Source organism: Topomyia yanbarensis, chromosome 2 (assembly GCF_030247195.1).
Source record: "Topomyia yanbarensis strain Yona2022 chromosome 2, ASM3024719v1, whole genome shotgun sequence".
Taxonomy (NCBI): Eukaryota; Metazoa; Arthropoda; class Insecta; order Diptera; family Culicidae; genus Topomyia; species Topomyia yanbarensis.
Genome location: NC_080671.1, coordinates 335,232,972 through 335,246,025, shown reverse-complemented (window position 1 = coordinate 335,246,025; position 13,054 = coordinate 335,232,972). Strand labels below are relative to the sequence as shown.

At 40.7% G+C, this 13,054-nt stretch overlaps 1 protein-coding gene across 3 annotated transcripts in view; it reads left to right on the top strand.

Annotated features, from left to right (window-relative positions):
* The window catches only part of LOC131683993 (trichoplein keratin filament-binding protein), a 122,854-nt gene that overhangs the window by 54,070 nt on the left and 55,730 nt on the right, over nucleotides 1-13,054 (top strand). The gene's annotated exons all lie outside the window — the stretch shown is intronic.

Below are 13,054 nucleotides of genomic sequence, written 5' to 3'. Positions count from 1 at the left end.
CCTAGTGTTGTCTACACCCAACAGGATTCGCGGTTTAACTTCAGCATAAGATGCGATAGGAAGACCGGAGAGATGTCCGTAATATTTCACCAGATCCGAAATCGCTATCGATTGAGAAGGAAGATCTAAGCTTCGTACTGTGTGTACCTTCGACAGATGAAAGCGTTGAGTGGGAGTTTGGGAACCCGCGATGTCAACTGCAAATTTAACCGATTCTTCTTCGTATCTGCCTTGACCACCAGTCCAAGACATACACAACAGAGTTTTCTCGCCGTTAAGATTCAACTCCTCCCACAGACTATGTTCCATCAGAGTGGAGGTCGATCCTGAGTCAAGGAAGGCGTAGGTGGTAATGGACTTCTCCTTTCCATGTACCGTGATTCTAATGTACTTCAACAGTACTCTTCCAAGCGAACAGTGATGAGTGTTACAAGAGGTGTTTTGCAATGAACTGTTTGGCAGCTGTCTCGCGTGTTTGCTGTCGTCGTGCAACAACGGGTGATGAAGGTAGCTACATCCATTTTGATCACAAGGGATTTTCCTGTCACAAGTTTTAAAGTGCTTGGTCAAACATTTTCGACAAATCTTCTTTTGATTGATCAGCGTCCATCGTGCACTTGGCGTCATGTTGAGAAAACTACTACATTTGTTGAGATCTTCGCACTCTTTCGAGCATGCCAAACACGCTGTGCGGTTTTCTTCTCTAGGCGGGGTTGCAGAGTGCAGGTGGATATGCGCTTCTTCGTTTCGGCCTCTCTTCTCGAGTTTGTTCGATTTAGTCCACACGTGCGGTCTGATCACTTGACTTAAAGCCTCCACCATTTGTCCGAGCCATTCGTTAAAATCCAGCAATGTACATGCTCCACTCTGTTTCCGATAGAATGCCCAATTCATTTTCAAGGTTGACGGTAAGCTGTCCACAAGCTCTTGCAGCAAAGCAACGTTGTAGAACCGCTCATCCATTCGGCACACCTGTATTGTAGCGCACAAGTTTTGCACGGCAACACCAAAATCGACAATCGTTTCCATTTTGTCAGCCTTTGGTGGTGGCATCATCCTGACTCTATGCACCATCGTTTCCACTATGGACTCCGGATTTCCAAAAAGGGTTTTCAATCGGCTTATGATCACCGGAACGTTGTCCGGATGTAAAAGCAGACTTTTAACCGCGTTCAGGGCTTTGTCGTATAGACTCCTCTCCAGTCGATCAAGCAGTTCGTCATTTCGAAAACCACACATCCTGCACGTTCTCTCGTAGGCTGCGATGAACCGTGGCCAGTCTTCAGGATCTCCTCCGAACTTTGGTAAATCTTTCACTGTCTGTCTCGCCGCTAGATGACCATTATTCAGAGGCACGTCGTCACCGTTTAATTGCTGATGATTAAATGTCACGTTCTGACGTGGTGTAGATGTTACCACCGGTGGCAGCACGGTACCTTGATAGGTTGGAACAGGGTATTGGAAACTGGGAACTACCGGATGCGGATAGCTGGCTGTAGGACGCGAATAGCACGTTGTTGGATGTGTGGCCGTCATAATTGATTGCTGAGATACAGCTGAGTACGTTTGAAAAGGTGGTAGACTCGGCGGTAGTGCTGCTGGGTGGCTGGTAAACAATGGTTGATAACCAGGCACAGTTCTCGTTACAGTCACACCTGGTAAAGGACGATCGATATCACCAACACCGGAGGCATAATTGTTATGAAACTCAGGCGGAACAGAATTACCAAAAGACGTCTGCAGACCAGAGACCACTACTGGGACATAGTTACTGGGAAGACTTTCCCGAGTCGACACTACTACTGATTTTCGTAGAAGCTCATCGTATACCGGAAGGGGCGTTTCATCAAAAGGTTTAAACACTTCTTTTCCTATATTCTCCGTGTTGTTTAGCCAATCTTCGATCTTGGCGCAGGTCTCGTTTGTTGCCGATTCCGAGTCGCTCATCTCCAGCATTTCTAGATCTAGAGCTAAACGCTCCTCTAGCTGCTTTTTCTCCAGCGCTTGTCGTGCTTCTAGAGCTTTCAATTGTAGGTCGCGGAGTTTTGCTGACCGTTTTGACACATTCGAGGTCGCTTTGCTACTTGTTCTGGTTGACGTGGTGCAGTTAGCATTAGAGTTCGCTGATCGTTCTATGCTATATTGCCGATCCGCTATGTTTTCCGAGACTTCATCTTTCTGCCTTGGCTGCTTCGGAATTGCGCCCTGAAAATCACTATGGAATGCCTTAGATCGTGTTGTAACAACTCCCGACAGCGAACCTTGTTGCAACTGCAACTTTCCCTTCTGCGACTGATTAAACTGATTCTGCTTTTGCTGCTGCTCAAGCCGTCTCTGATGTTCTTCAGCCTGCTCCAGGTGTTTTTGTTGCTTCTGTTGCCATTGCTTCTGCTCCCGTTCAAGACGATAATGGGGTACTTCGCATGCTTGGAAGGGCGGCTGGTTGCCAATTCATACAGCCAGGCTCCGCTCATCCTATACTGCTACCGAATAAACACCCGATTACCACACTTATCGTACGTTTCTTTCATGAGCGCTACCATCACCTGAACCATGAAACAGCAGTTAACGAATTGCGCCAGAAGTACCGAATCCCGAAGTTGCGAAGAGTCTGCTACAAGGTACGGCAAGAATGTCAGACCTGTATGAATGCTAGGGCTCGTCCGCGACCGCCCGTTATGGCTGACCTTCCGCTGGCAAGGCTTGCAGCATATTCTCGACCATTTTCATATGCTGGTGTCGACTACTTTGGCCCGATGCAGGTAGTCGTTGGTAAACGCGTTGAGAAGAGATGGGGTGTACTCATCACGTGCCTAGTAGTCCGTGCCGTCCATATAGAGATCGCCCACACGCTTAATAGCAGTTCCTGTATCATGGCGTTGCGGAACTTCATGGCCAGGCGTGGAACGCCTTTAGAACTATTCAGTGATCGTGGAACTAATTTCGTTGGAGCAAATCGTGAACTGACCGAAGCAATTCGCTCTCTAGATCAGGAGAAGCTCATGCAAGAGCTCGAAACCCCAGATACCAAGTGGACGTTCTTGCCACCGAGTAGCCCACACATGGGTGGAAGTTGGGAAAGATTGGTGCAGTCTGTTAAGAAAGTACTGAATAATATGAAGCTTCCAAGATTGCCAACCGACGAAGTTCTCAGGAACAGCCTCATGGAGGTGGAGAATATCCTAAATTCGCGACCCTTAACTTACGTACCCATCGAGGATGTCGAACATGAAGCCATCACACCCAACCACTTTTTGTTAGGTTCATCCAGGAACAAATTAAACGGAAAATTTAATTTGTTCCCGAATGGCAACAATACGTAAATCAAATTCCGTAAATTTGAACAAACTCAACGCAAAAACGATAATTCAATTTATTTAGAGTCCGTTAAATTTTCCCTGCCGATTAGACACGATATATCTATATACAACTTCATCGATTGCTTCATTTTACTTACGTTTAGTATTTTCACTTATTTCCGTCACTTCCGGGAAATGGTCTCGTACGGTCGTCTAACCCTACATATTTTATTGTTATTTAGGTTTAAGTTTTATAAATATTTGCTTTACCTTATCATGAGCTCGGTTACCTGCGATGCTTCAATAGCACGAACTAGCTGTAACAGTCCTGTGATAAATTTTAGGTTAAATTCATTGCTTTTTTATCTTTATAGCACATTTTACCTCTAGCCTTTAATAAACTCAACCGTACTATTAATTATAAGAATTCAGCACCGTACTTTTAGCTGTTAATCCACTCCGTACTACTATATATAAGCAACCTTAAAACAATCCTAAACCGTACTTCTAGCTATTAGAGTTTCAATTTAATTTCGCTTTAATGACTATCTCAAACCACTTTTTTAATCTCGATATCTTTCTTCGTCGTCGCTATCCTTTTTTTTTTGTTTGTTTACCACTGACTTGTCAGTTACCCGCTGTCCCGCTTGCAGCTGGGGCGGCTGACCTCGTTGAGGGTAAATTGATAACGGAGGCGCGTTCGCATGTTGCGTAACAAATAGGTTTTTCCTTTAATTTGATTTGAAAGGTTGAACCAAAAATTTCAACGTACTCGAAGAACATTAGATACAGAAACGAGGCTGTTAAGTACAATAGAGTATTTAATTTTACGTTTGATTTTCAGCCAGATGAGCTGATCGGGCAGCTTGCTACACACAAGGCACACGATAAGCATAAGTGCAAAATGCGTGGACACTTATTTTTATATTCGGTAATCAAATTCTTCTTGTGCAGTTTTTTTACTATAATATTGTGCGTTTATAAAATTATGGCATAATAGAAATTGTGTTATATATCAGGCTCGTTTGTATCAAAAACCGTTAATATTTACTGCTGTAAGTTGTCGAGAAGAGATTTTTTACTTCTATTTCAGTTATTGGGCTGGTTTTATTTTACATGGAAGCCTCTTTGGTCGTAACCGGAAACTCTAGTGATATGAGAGAACTTACTCTCTTCTAGTATCTGAACTATACATTGCAAATTAAGTATCAGCTTCATGGTCTGCACGCGATAACTCAAGAATACACGCAAATATACGAATAACCACACGGTTATAAAATCAAATTTATACACGCGAAGTTTCATACACGCTAGCACACGCGACAAACACGTTGACATACAAACGCTTGAGCCTTTCGCGTTCATCCACGCATACCTACGCTTACGATTTTGCTAACAGGATAACACTCCGGTAGGGATGCATGAACAGCTTGAACAGCTTGAGAGCCTAAAACGAGCTGAGAGGCCGCTTTGAACGAACCAAATGCAAAAAGCACTGACAACGCTCGTGCTAGGTATCCGTCGTGCTCGAGCTGTAGGATTCGAAAAGCTAGCACAACGGGTTAGGACGATGAGCTAGCTCGGTAAGCTGGCACGATTTTGCTCAATGAATTAGCACGGTAAGCCTACCCGATGAGCTAGAACGGTGCAGTAGAGTAAGCCATTAAACGAAAGAATAGGACAAAGCGAAAAATATACGCTGGTAAATGTGCGACAAGTTTCTACAAAAAAAGGATGCACGCATTGTTACTCACATTAACGCGTTGTATTTTTTTCTACTTTGCTATAGCTCGGAGCAGCGGTGCTCGTGCTACTTGCTAGCTCAATGAACTTAGCTCTGATACATTATGAGCCAGTGCACAGGAATAGTACACGATGCAGCACCGTTCTTGTGCATGCCTGCACTCCGGTGAACGTGAACGCGGTCTCAAGAATGAGCCTTCACACGCTCGTGTTCTTGCGATCGTGAATTAATTACGTTTTCCTCTTGGCTCTAGCAGCCTAGGTCCCATGCCCTCAGCTGGACCAATCAGAAAAAAATGACGCTCATATCCACTAGACAATACGTTCAATGGAGACATGGCCGGGAGCTCTAGTGTTAGAGTTGATAGTGATAGAGATCTTACTCTCTTCTAGCATCTGAACCATACACTGAAAATTAAGTATTAGATTCACGATCCGTGCGATCATCCAAGAACACACGCGAATATGAAATGGATAGCCGGTTTTAAAATCGAATTTATGCATGCGAAGTGACACGCCAACACACGCGACATACAAACGCCCACTCAATCGAACACAATAATATACAAACGCCCGAGCCCTTCGCTATGGTACACAAAGACGAACATACAATCGCGATCATCCACGCACAACTACGCCCAAGATTTCGCTAACACAAAAACGCCCCCAATAATTTAGTGACCCCTACAGCACTTCGAATCCCATTAACGCGGTCTCAAGTACACACCAATAAACGCTCCTTCCCACGCGATCGTAAAGCCCATACGCCCGCACAACTGAACCGTACACTTGATATCACAATCAGAATCATGGCCTGCTGCAATTTAACTTAAGCAGTTATGAGTGATTCTGATGGGGAGCCCTTCCGTGAACTCAGCTCTACAGTTCCAGAAGGACAACTCTCGAAAAAGAAAGAAAGAAAACAAAATTTAAAATGTCTATAAGAATCGCATTCCGTAATAAAATTATGTTTTTGTCTGCCAGTTAGTATGAAATTTAGAAACATGTTTAAAGCAGTTACAAGAAAAACATCTTTACCAATCAGTGGCGTAGCCAGAAATTTGGTTTGGAGGGGGTTTTGAAGAAAATCGCAAACTTTTTGAAAAAATGCTAAAATTTAATATGAGTTTGATAAATTATTGAAAACTCAAAAACATAAGTAGTCTAACAGATGTCATTCCAGTCTACAAACAAGAAGAATCAACATGGAACAGTTTTCAAACCTCTATAGATTATTTTCTTGTATAATATGTCAATCAAGTCAAAAATTGCGATCTTTTAAAGTGGGATAAATAATCTAAAAAATTTTCAACGTTCAAGATCACCTAATATAATAATCCTTGACTTTGAAGGTTTGACAACTTCGGGAATGGTGAGTGAAGCTAACCATGATGGGTAATGAACTAAAAATTAGACATCAGACGATTATAAAAACCCGGGCCTTGGTATCTAGCGGGGAAATTAAATAGATCAAATGTGTTGGGGTGATAAGCTGCCGTTGTGTGTGATTCCTCGCTTTGCAGGCAGGGTACGACCACCGTCGCCAATGGGATAATCATATGTTCTTTCTGGGATGTCACCATACCCAGGGATAGCATAAGGGTTGGTGCATTGGGCCGGAGTCTCAAAGGTTGCGAGTTCGAGTATCGCCTCTGGGGGAATTTTTTTTTCACATGATTGCTTAGCTTCACTCACCATTTCCGATCGTTTTTCTCCGTTGGATACCACCAGTCCTAAATAAGGTATTGGCACTTAAGCCAAAAGACCAAAAAATTGAATTATTAGTTTAACTTCGGGAAGTTATCAACATAAAACAGCGCCTGCTTTGATATAGAAATTTTAGTGATTAACTCTCATAGAGGTAATTATGGTGAATTAATTTTTCAAAAATATTAAGAGACATGGTGCCTTCAGCAAAGTTTTTGATAATGTCATTTCAAACAATTTTGTTGAAAATATGAAGGCTACATGAATTCAACATATAGGGATTTAAATAGACTGGGCCTGCTATATTTCTTCTTAGTGAAGAAAAATTTAGGTGAAAACTATTTTTTTTCTGCGCTATTGTTGTTTGAAACAATCATTGCGAGTTGAGAACACAAAACCTGTAACTAAATTATAGATGGATGGAACTGAAACTTGCGTTTCGACTTCATCTCATCAGAATCCGACACTAACTTGGTGGGCGGACTAAGTTAGCGCCGAATTGATGCTAGCTCCTGAAAATGGAATCACTCTTTGTGTTTTTGAGTCCTTTTAATATCTGGGAATTATTTGTTTTAAATCCAGTTCCCTTATTTTTTTGTAAGCTTCAAAGGCACCTTGAACGCAATGTGAATTAATTATTTAATTACCGCAGAAGAGATTTATCAAATACAGTAATTTCAGAATAGCTTGTTGTAAAGGTTTTCTACTACTATATTTCGATACTCTGAATATGTGGGATATTTATGTCTTTGACAAAGTTGTTTGAAATAGCACTTTCGAAAACTTTGCTGGAGACATTAAGTCTCGACCCAAATTTGGTTGAAGAGTAATTCTTGTCTATAATTACTTCTAGGAGGATTAACCGTCAAAATTATTCTATCAGCAGATGAACAGTTTTACGTTTTGAAATTCTTCAATGTTACTTAACATCGAAATTTGGCAGTTTCGAATGAATGTGATCGTGACCGTTAAAAATTTATCGAGCATTAATTTTACTTTTCTTTATTAGTCAACCTCACAACTTGCAGTACTAGTACGTAGCACACAAAATTTTAGTACGCCATTCATTGCATCCTGCTAAGAGGCTATTCATATAGTTGATAATACAACAAAAATCCAATGCTCATAAAACCGATCCTGACCTGCTAGAGACAAAATTACATAAGCTTTCAACTAGTTTCTGAAATGTTATTCTTGTCGTTAACCATATTGAATTGTCTAAACTCTACACAATCTAAAAAAATACATTTTCAGCAAATGTTGAAATGTATGTAAGTTTTCAGTAAACAAGCTTATGTTTTATATGCAATCAACCTATTCAAATTTAGATTCCCATTCGAAAAATTGCCTCTAATCCATATTTTGAAGTATCTTTCCAAAAATGAGCTCATAATAATTCAGTCAGTTATTTTATTTTACATTGAAGTAATTTGACAACTATGGGATTTTGGCTAAGAGATAAGTTTAACCCCCAAACCCCCCCCCCCCCCCCCCCCCTTGGCTTCTCCGCGATGCAACCACAACAAATGTTTCCATTCTCTTTAGATTTTCGTTGACAAAATTATAAACTTTTTATTCAGCGATTGTTTTATTTTGCGAAGAAGAGATTATTCCCTGCATTTTTTTCTCGGAGTGTTTTGCTGCACAAAATACAGATCTCAAGCCATTTTTTTGTAAACCCTGTAAAAACTCTTAGGCCCTTTTAAAATATTGCGTAAATCAAAATGCTTTGCTTTGCGTGCAAAGTGCTCAGAGCCTGTGCTGGTAAAAAGTTTAATGTTCCATCGGCCTTTTGCGATTTTAAAGATTTTTGGATGAATTTTGGAGGAATTACTGTATTGTAGAATCTGTTGGGAAGTGCCAATTTGAACAATAATCGCTGTAATACTTTAATTCTTGCTAAAGTGATCGTTTAGTGACGAAATGTGTGAATATGAAAAACAAAAGAGCAACTCTGGTCAAAGAACGTGACTTCGAGTGATTTCATATTAGTCCGAGTTTTTGGAATATTTACATACATGTTTCGTAGCTTAGCCTTGCGAAAGTCACCTCTATCAAATGCTATCATATCAGACATCCAATAATGATAATTTTCGATAGATTGCGCCAGGCAAATAAAATCATGTTGCAGAACAATCTACAAGTCGCTGATCGTGACGCGTTAGAATCAAATTCAATATCCTAGTGTTTATGGATAATGGCAAAATCGAGATTCGACTGCACGATATGACACCTCGAATTTGTGATACGGTCTTTAAAAATGTCGCTGTACAGAAAAGTGGAATCATTACAAAGAACACATGAAAAAACTAATTATTCCTAGATATTTCAATAGTGGTTACGCGGTAAGTTTGCGTTCTTCCTACCTGGACCAACAATACAAAACACGACAGTATAAATCTACAAACCACGCTTGGCAGTTACCAAAGCTTCGCGAGTGGAAGACCCCTTAAATAACAAATGTACATGGAGGAAACTGATCAGGACACTAACACAGAAATTCTGACATATAATTTCTGTGCTCAATCAATTTCATTGAATTCAGAAAATATTTCGGTTATAGAGGTTTTGAAATTAGGGTAATTTGCTTCTTTTTGTCGTGGTAGAAAAATCTCTTTTGAAAAAACTCTAACCCTGTGTGCGGGGTTTGGAATTGAACCAATCGAAATACGCTGTGCCAACCCCTAAAACCATTGTTAAAAATCCCATTACCTGTAGTAAAATATAGTAAACAAGAGAAATACTAAACAGTCTAAATTTAGTGTTCTAAATTTTGAGATAAAATGTGTACGGATTTTTCCTAGCCCACAGTTGGTCAGCTTACTAATGTTTCTCCAGCTATGAAGGATATTGCGTCGCTCTATGGAAAATAAAAGTCGCTATCATATGCATACAGGGCAATGATGCGAAACACGACAGAACAAAGTATAATTAATAAAAGAAGCATCTCTAATTCATTAACTTATAATGTGTACTCACGTCATATAATTTTCTGTTCGTTAACATGCATAACTATTAGTTTCTAGTTATCAAATTAATGTTAGCTGACATTACCGATTGCTCCATTTGATGACGCCGAAGCTGTAGGGCAACATGGAGACAGTAAACTTGTTGATTGCTCTGATCTTATTCCTCGTGTTAAGGAAAGACTTTAAGACACCGTTCACTCGACTCAAGAACTTATCTCGAAGCTCAAGCTAGATGCCGATGTGGCAAATCCCAACGAGCTGCCGGAATCTGAAATACTTATACGTTCACCACGATTCATGTCCCAAATCATCTCGCCTTCGTCGATCTTGTAGCAACTAGAGTCGACCCATTAATCCTTTACTAATTTGATTACTACACCCAGTCGTTTCGTCAAGTCAGCGCAGATCTTGAGATCGTCCATATAGAAGGTATGGGTCACCTCATCCGGTTCCATGATGGAATCCTTTAGACCTTCCACCGTATCCTGCTCGATATCGTTTGATTGATCTCGACACACTGGAACAACGCAGAAAGCTTCAGCAAGTAGTACTCGTAGCAAAGCTTCTCAACGCTGAAATTGACTCTCCGAAGATCCCTTCCCTTCTTGATTTTCGTGCATCGCTACGTTCTTTACGTTTATCTGACTTACTACAACCTAGATTCCACCGTACGACGTTTGGATTCAACTAACCGGAAGCCGCATGTATTCGAACTTACTCCAAGGTCGGGGATCTGTTCGAATTTGGTGAACCATCGCACAAGTTCACACAGAATGTTTCGCGGTCTACAATTTTTATGACTTTTTGTTATTCATTAAGACTATTTTTGTCAGATGAATTATGTTAATAAATAAGATAAATAAATTTATGAAAGCAGTTAAGATCGAAGTAACGGACTTCACGTTATGCAGCGCTCACACAACGGAAAAGATAAAGAGTTGACATGTTTCTAACGATCCTAGTCTGTGGGGATCACAGGCACATAATATTCGCCATGGAAGCCAATAAACTCACAGTGCAGAACACAGGGAAATAATGAAAACAAATTGATGTGTATTCCGCGCACACCTGGAACAGTCTAAAAGAACGGTGAGTGAGATCCAATCTCCAACAGATCTGGATAATACGGCAAATGACATTCAAAAGAGGATTATAACCGCCTATAATGACAGTTGCTCTCTTGTAATGAGGCCTGTATTACGCGATGTTCATTAGTGGAACGAAAATCTAGCAGCACTTGGGAAGGAAGCTAGACGCATGTTCAATAAAGCGAAGATTACTGGTAACTGGTCAGAGCACAGTACCGGTCTTTTCAAATACAATAATGAGTTGAAAAAGACTAAAAAAAATTCCGAAGGCAGTTTGCCTTCAATAAACCTTATCAAAAGATAACACAAATTGCCTAGGACAAGTGAAAAAAGACGATGGTACTCTCACAATTGGCAATAGTGAAACACTGGTTGATCTTATGAGCACCCACTTTTCTGGGTTTGTTGCAAAAGACGAGAATTCGATCTGTCAGGATTGTGATGGACTCCGTTCTAACAGAACTTGTGAGGTATTACAGAAATTGGCATGTCATATTTTCACCCCTCTCTACTTTAATGGGTTATCAACACCTTCGAACACTTCAAATACCCCGGCCCTGATAATAATCTTCCAATATTTCTTCAAAAATCGGAACATAATTCTTCCGGATCTACTAAACATCCTGAGATCCAGTCTTATTCTTGGGCACCCACCTATAAGCTGGAGAAAAGGTAATTTTTATTCCAAAACAGGTAAAAAAGACTTGACATTACCCAAGGCATATAAACCTACCAGTTTGACATCAACACTTCTAAAAGTGATGGAAAAACTTCGAACGAACTCGTAGAATCGAGAAAACTCTCGATTACAATGAAATAGCAATTTGCGCTTTTCTTGACGTGAGAGTGCTTTTGTTAATACTTCCTACATATCAATTCACAATGGCCTGGCAAAAAGAAGAGTGGAAAAATCGTCGAGAACTGCATTCTTGCAATACTCAGGAGTCGCGGGATTGGGGGACACGACTGTAACTATGATAGGCAATAGAGGCTATCTCCGGGGAGCTGTGCTAACACTCCTGCTCTGGTTTTGGGGTGGACAATCTTCTCAGTGATCTAACTCAAATGAGCTCCGAGATTGTTGGTTATGCAGATGCCATTGTTCTATTTGGTCGGTGTTAAGTCAGACCGGACTAAGTCGCAAAACATCAAAAAATGATGATGATAGCACTGGATAAAGAATTTCTTCAGCTACATTCGGCTTTTGCCAGATTGCAAATATGTCACAATAAACAAGAATTATGGCAAAAATTTATTTCCAATTATAATGTAAAGGATGCTGCGATTCAAACTTTAAACTCGTTTTTCTCGAAATCAATATTTTGTCACTTAGTCCGGTCTGACTTAACACCGACCATTTATGAGAGGGATTCATGTATCCTTACTAAGCGATCGGATTGAATTAGCCCTGAATTTCACCGTGACCTGGTGTTCCAAAGTAGGACTCAACATGAACCTTACCAAAACGTTCATTGTACCGTTTTTCAATAGAAAAAACTGAAGTTTCTCCCTCAATTCTCAGTGGAACTACAACTGACATACGCTGTTAATAAAACAAGTACAGAACTGTGGGCGTGACTCTCAAGGAAATTTTGGGGACTCAAACGAGCCATGTTTCAAGCTACAGTTGAAGATGAAATGGGGGCTAAACCTAACTTCGACATTTCGTATGAGGTCATAGTGGATCGACATATGTGACATGTAGGTGGTCCCATACTACCTCAAGGTACAATATCATTCTATACGGATGGTTCTAAAATGGGTGACTCAACTGGCTCGGGAGTCTATGGACCAAGAATTGAACAAATAATCAATGGGAAAGTGGCCTACAGTTTTCCGGGCAGAGGAATATGCAATATATGCTTGGAGGTCTGTAGGAAATAAAACTACACGCATGCAAAAATCTTGGACAACCAAGCAGCACTGTTGTCAACGAGGTTGTCAAAGTGTGAGTCCAAACTGGTTTGGGAGTGCATCACATCTTTACAACAACTGGCAATTTGGAATAAAGTAATGATATTCTGGGTACCAGCCAGGCCACCAAGGAATCGTTGGTAACGAAGTGACCGACGAATTAGCCAGGCGTGGCTAACCAAACATGTTTGTTGGACCAGAAGTATTTCTAGGCATATCTACCTGTGCCATCAATCTAGCACTTTCAGCTTCGGCAAGAGACCAACTTATACTATGTTCACACTACAGAGTTAAAACGCGTTTTAATAATTAGCAACAAGAAAAATGTCATCAA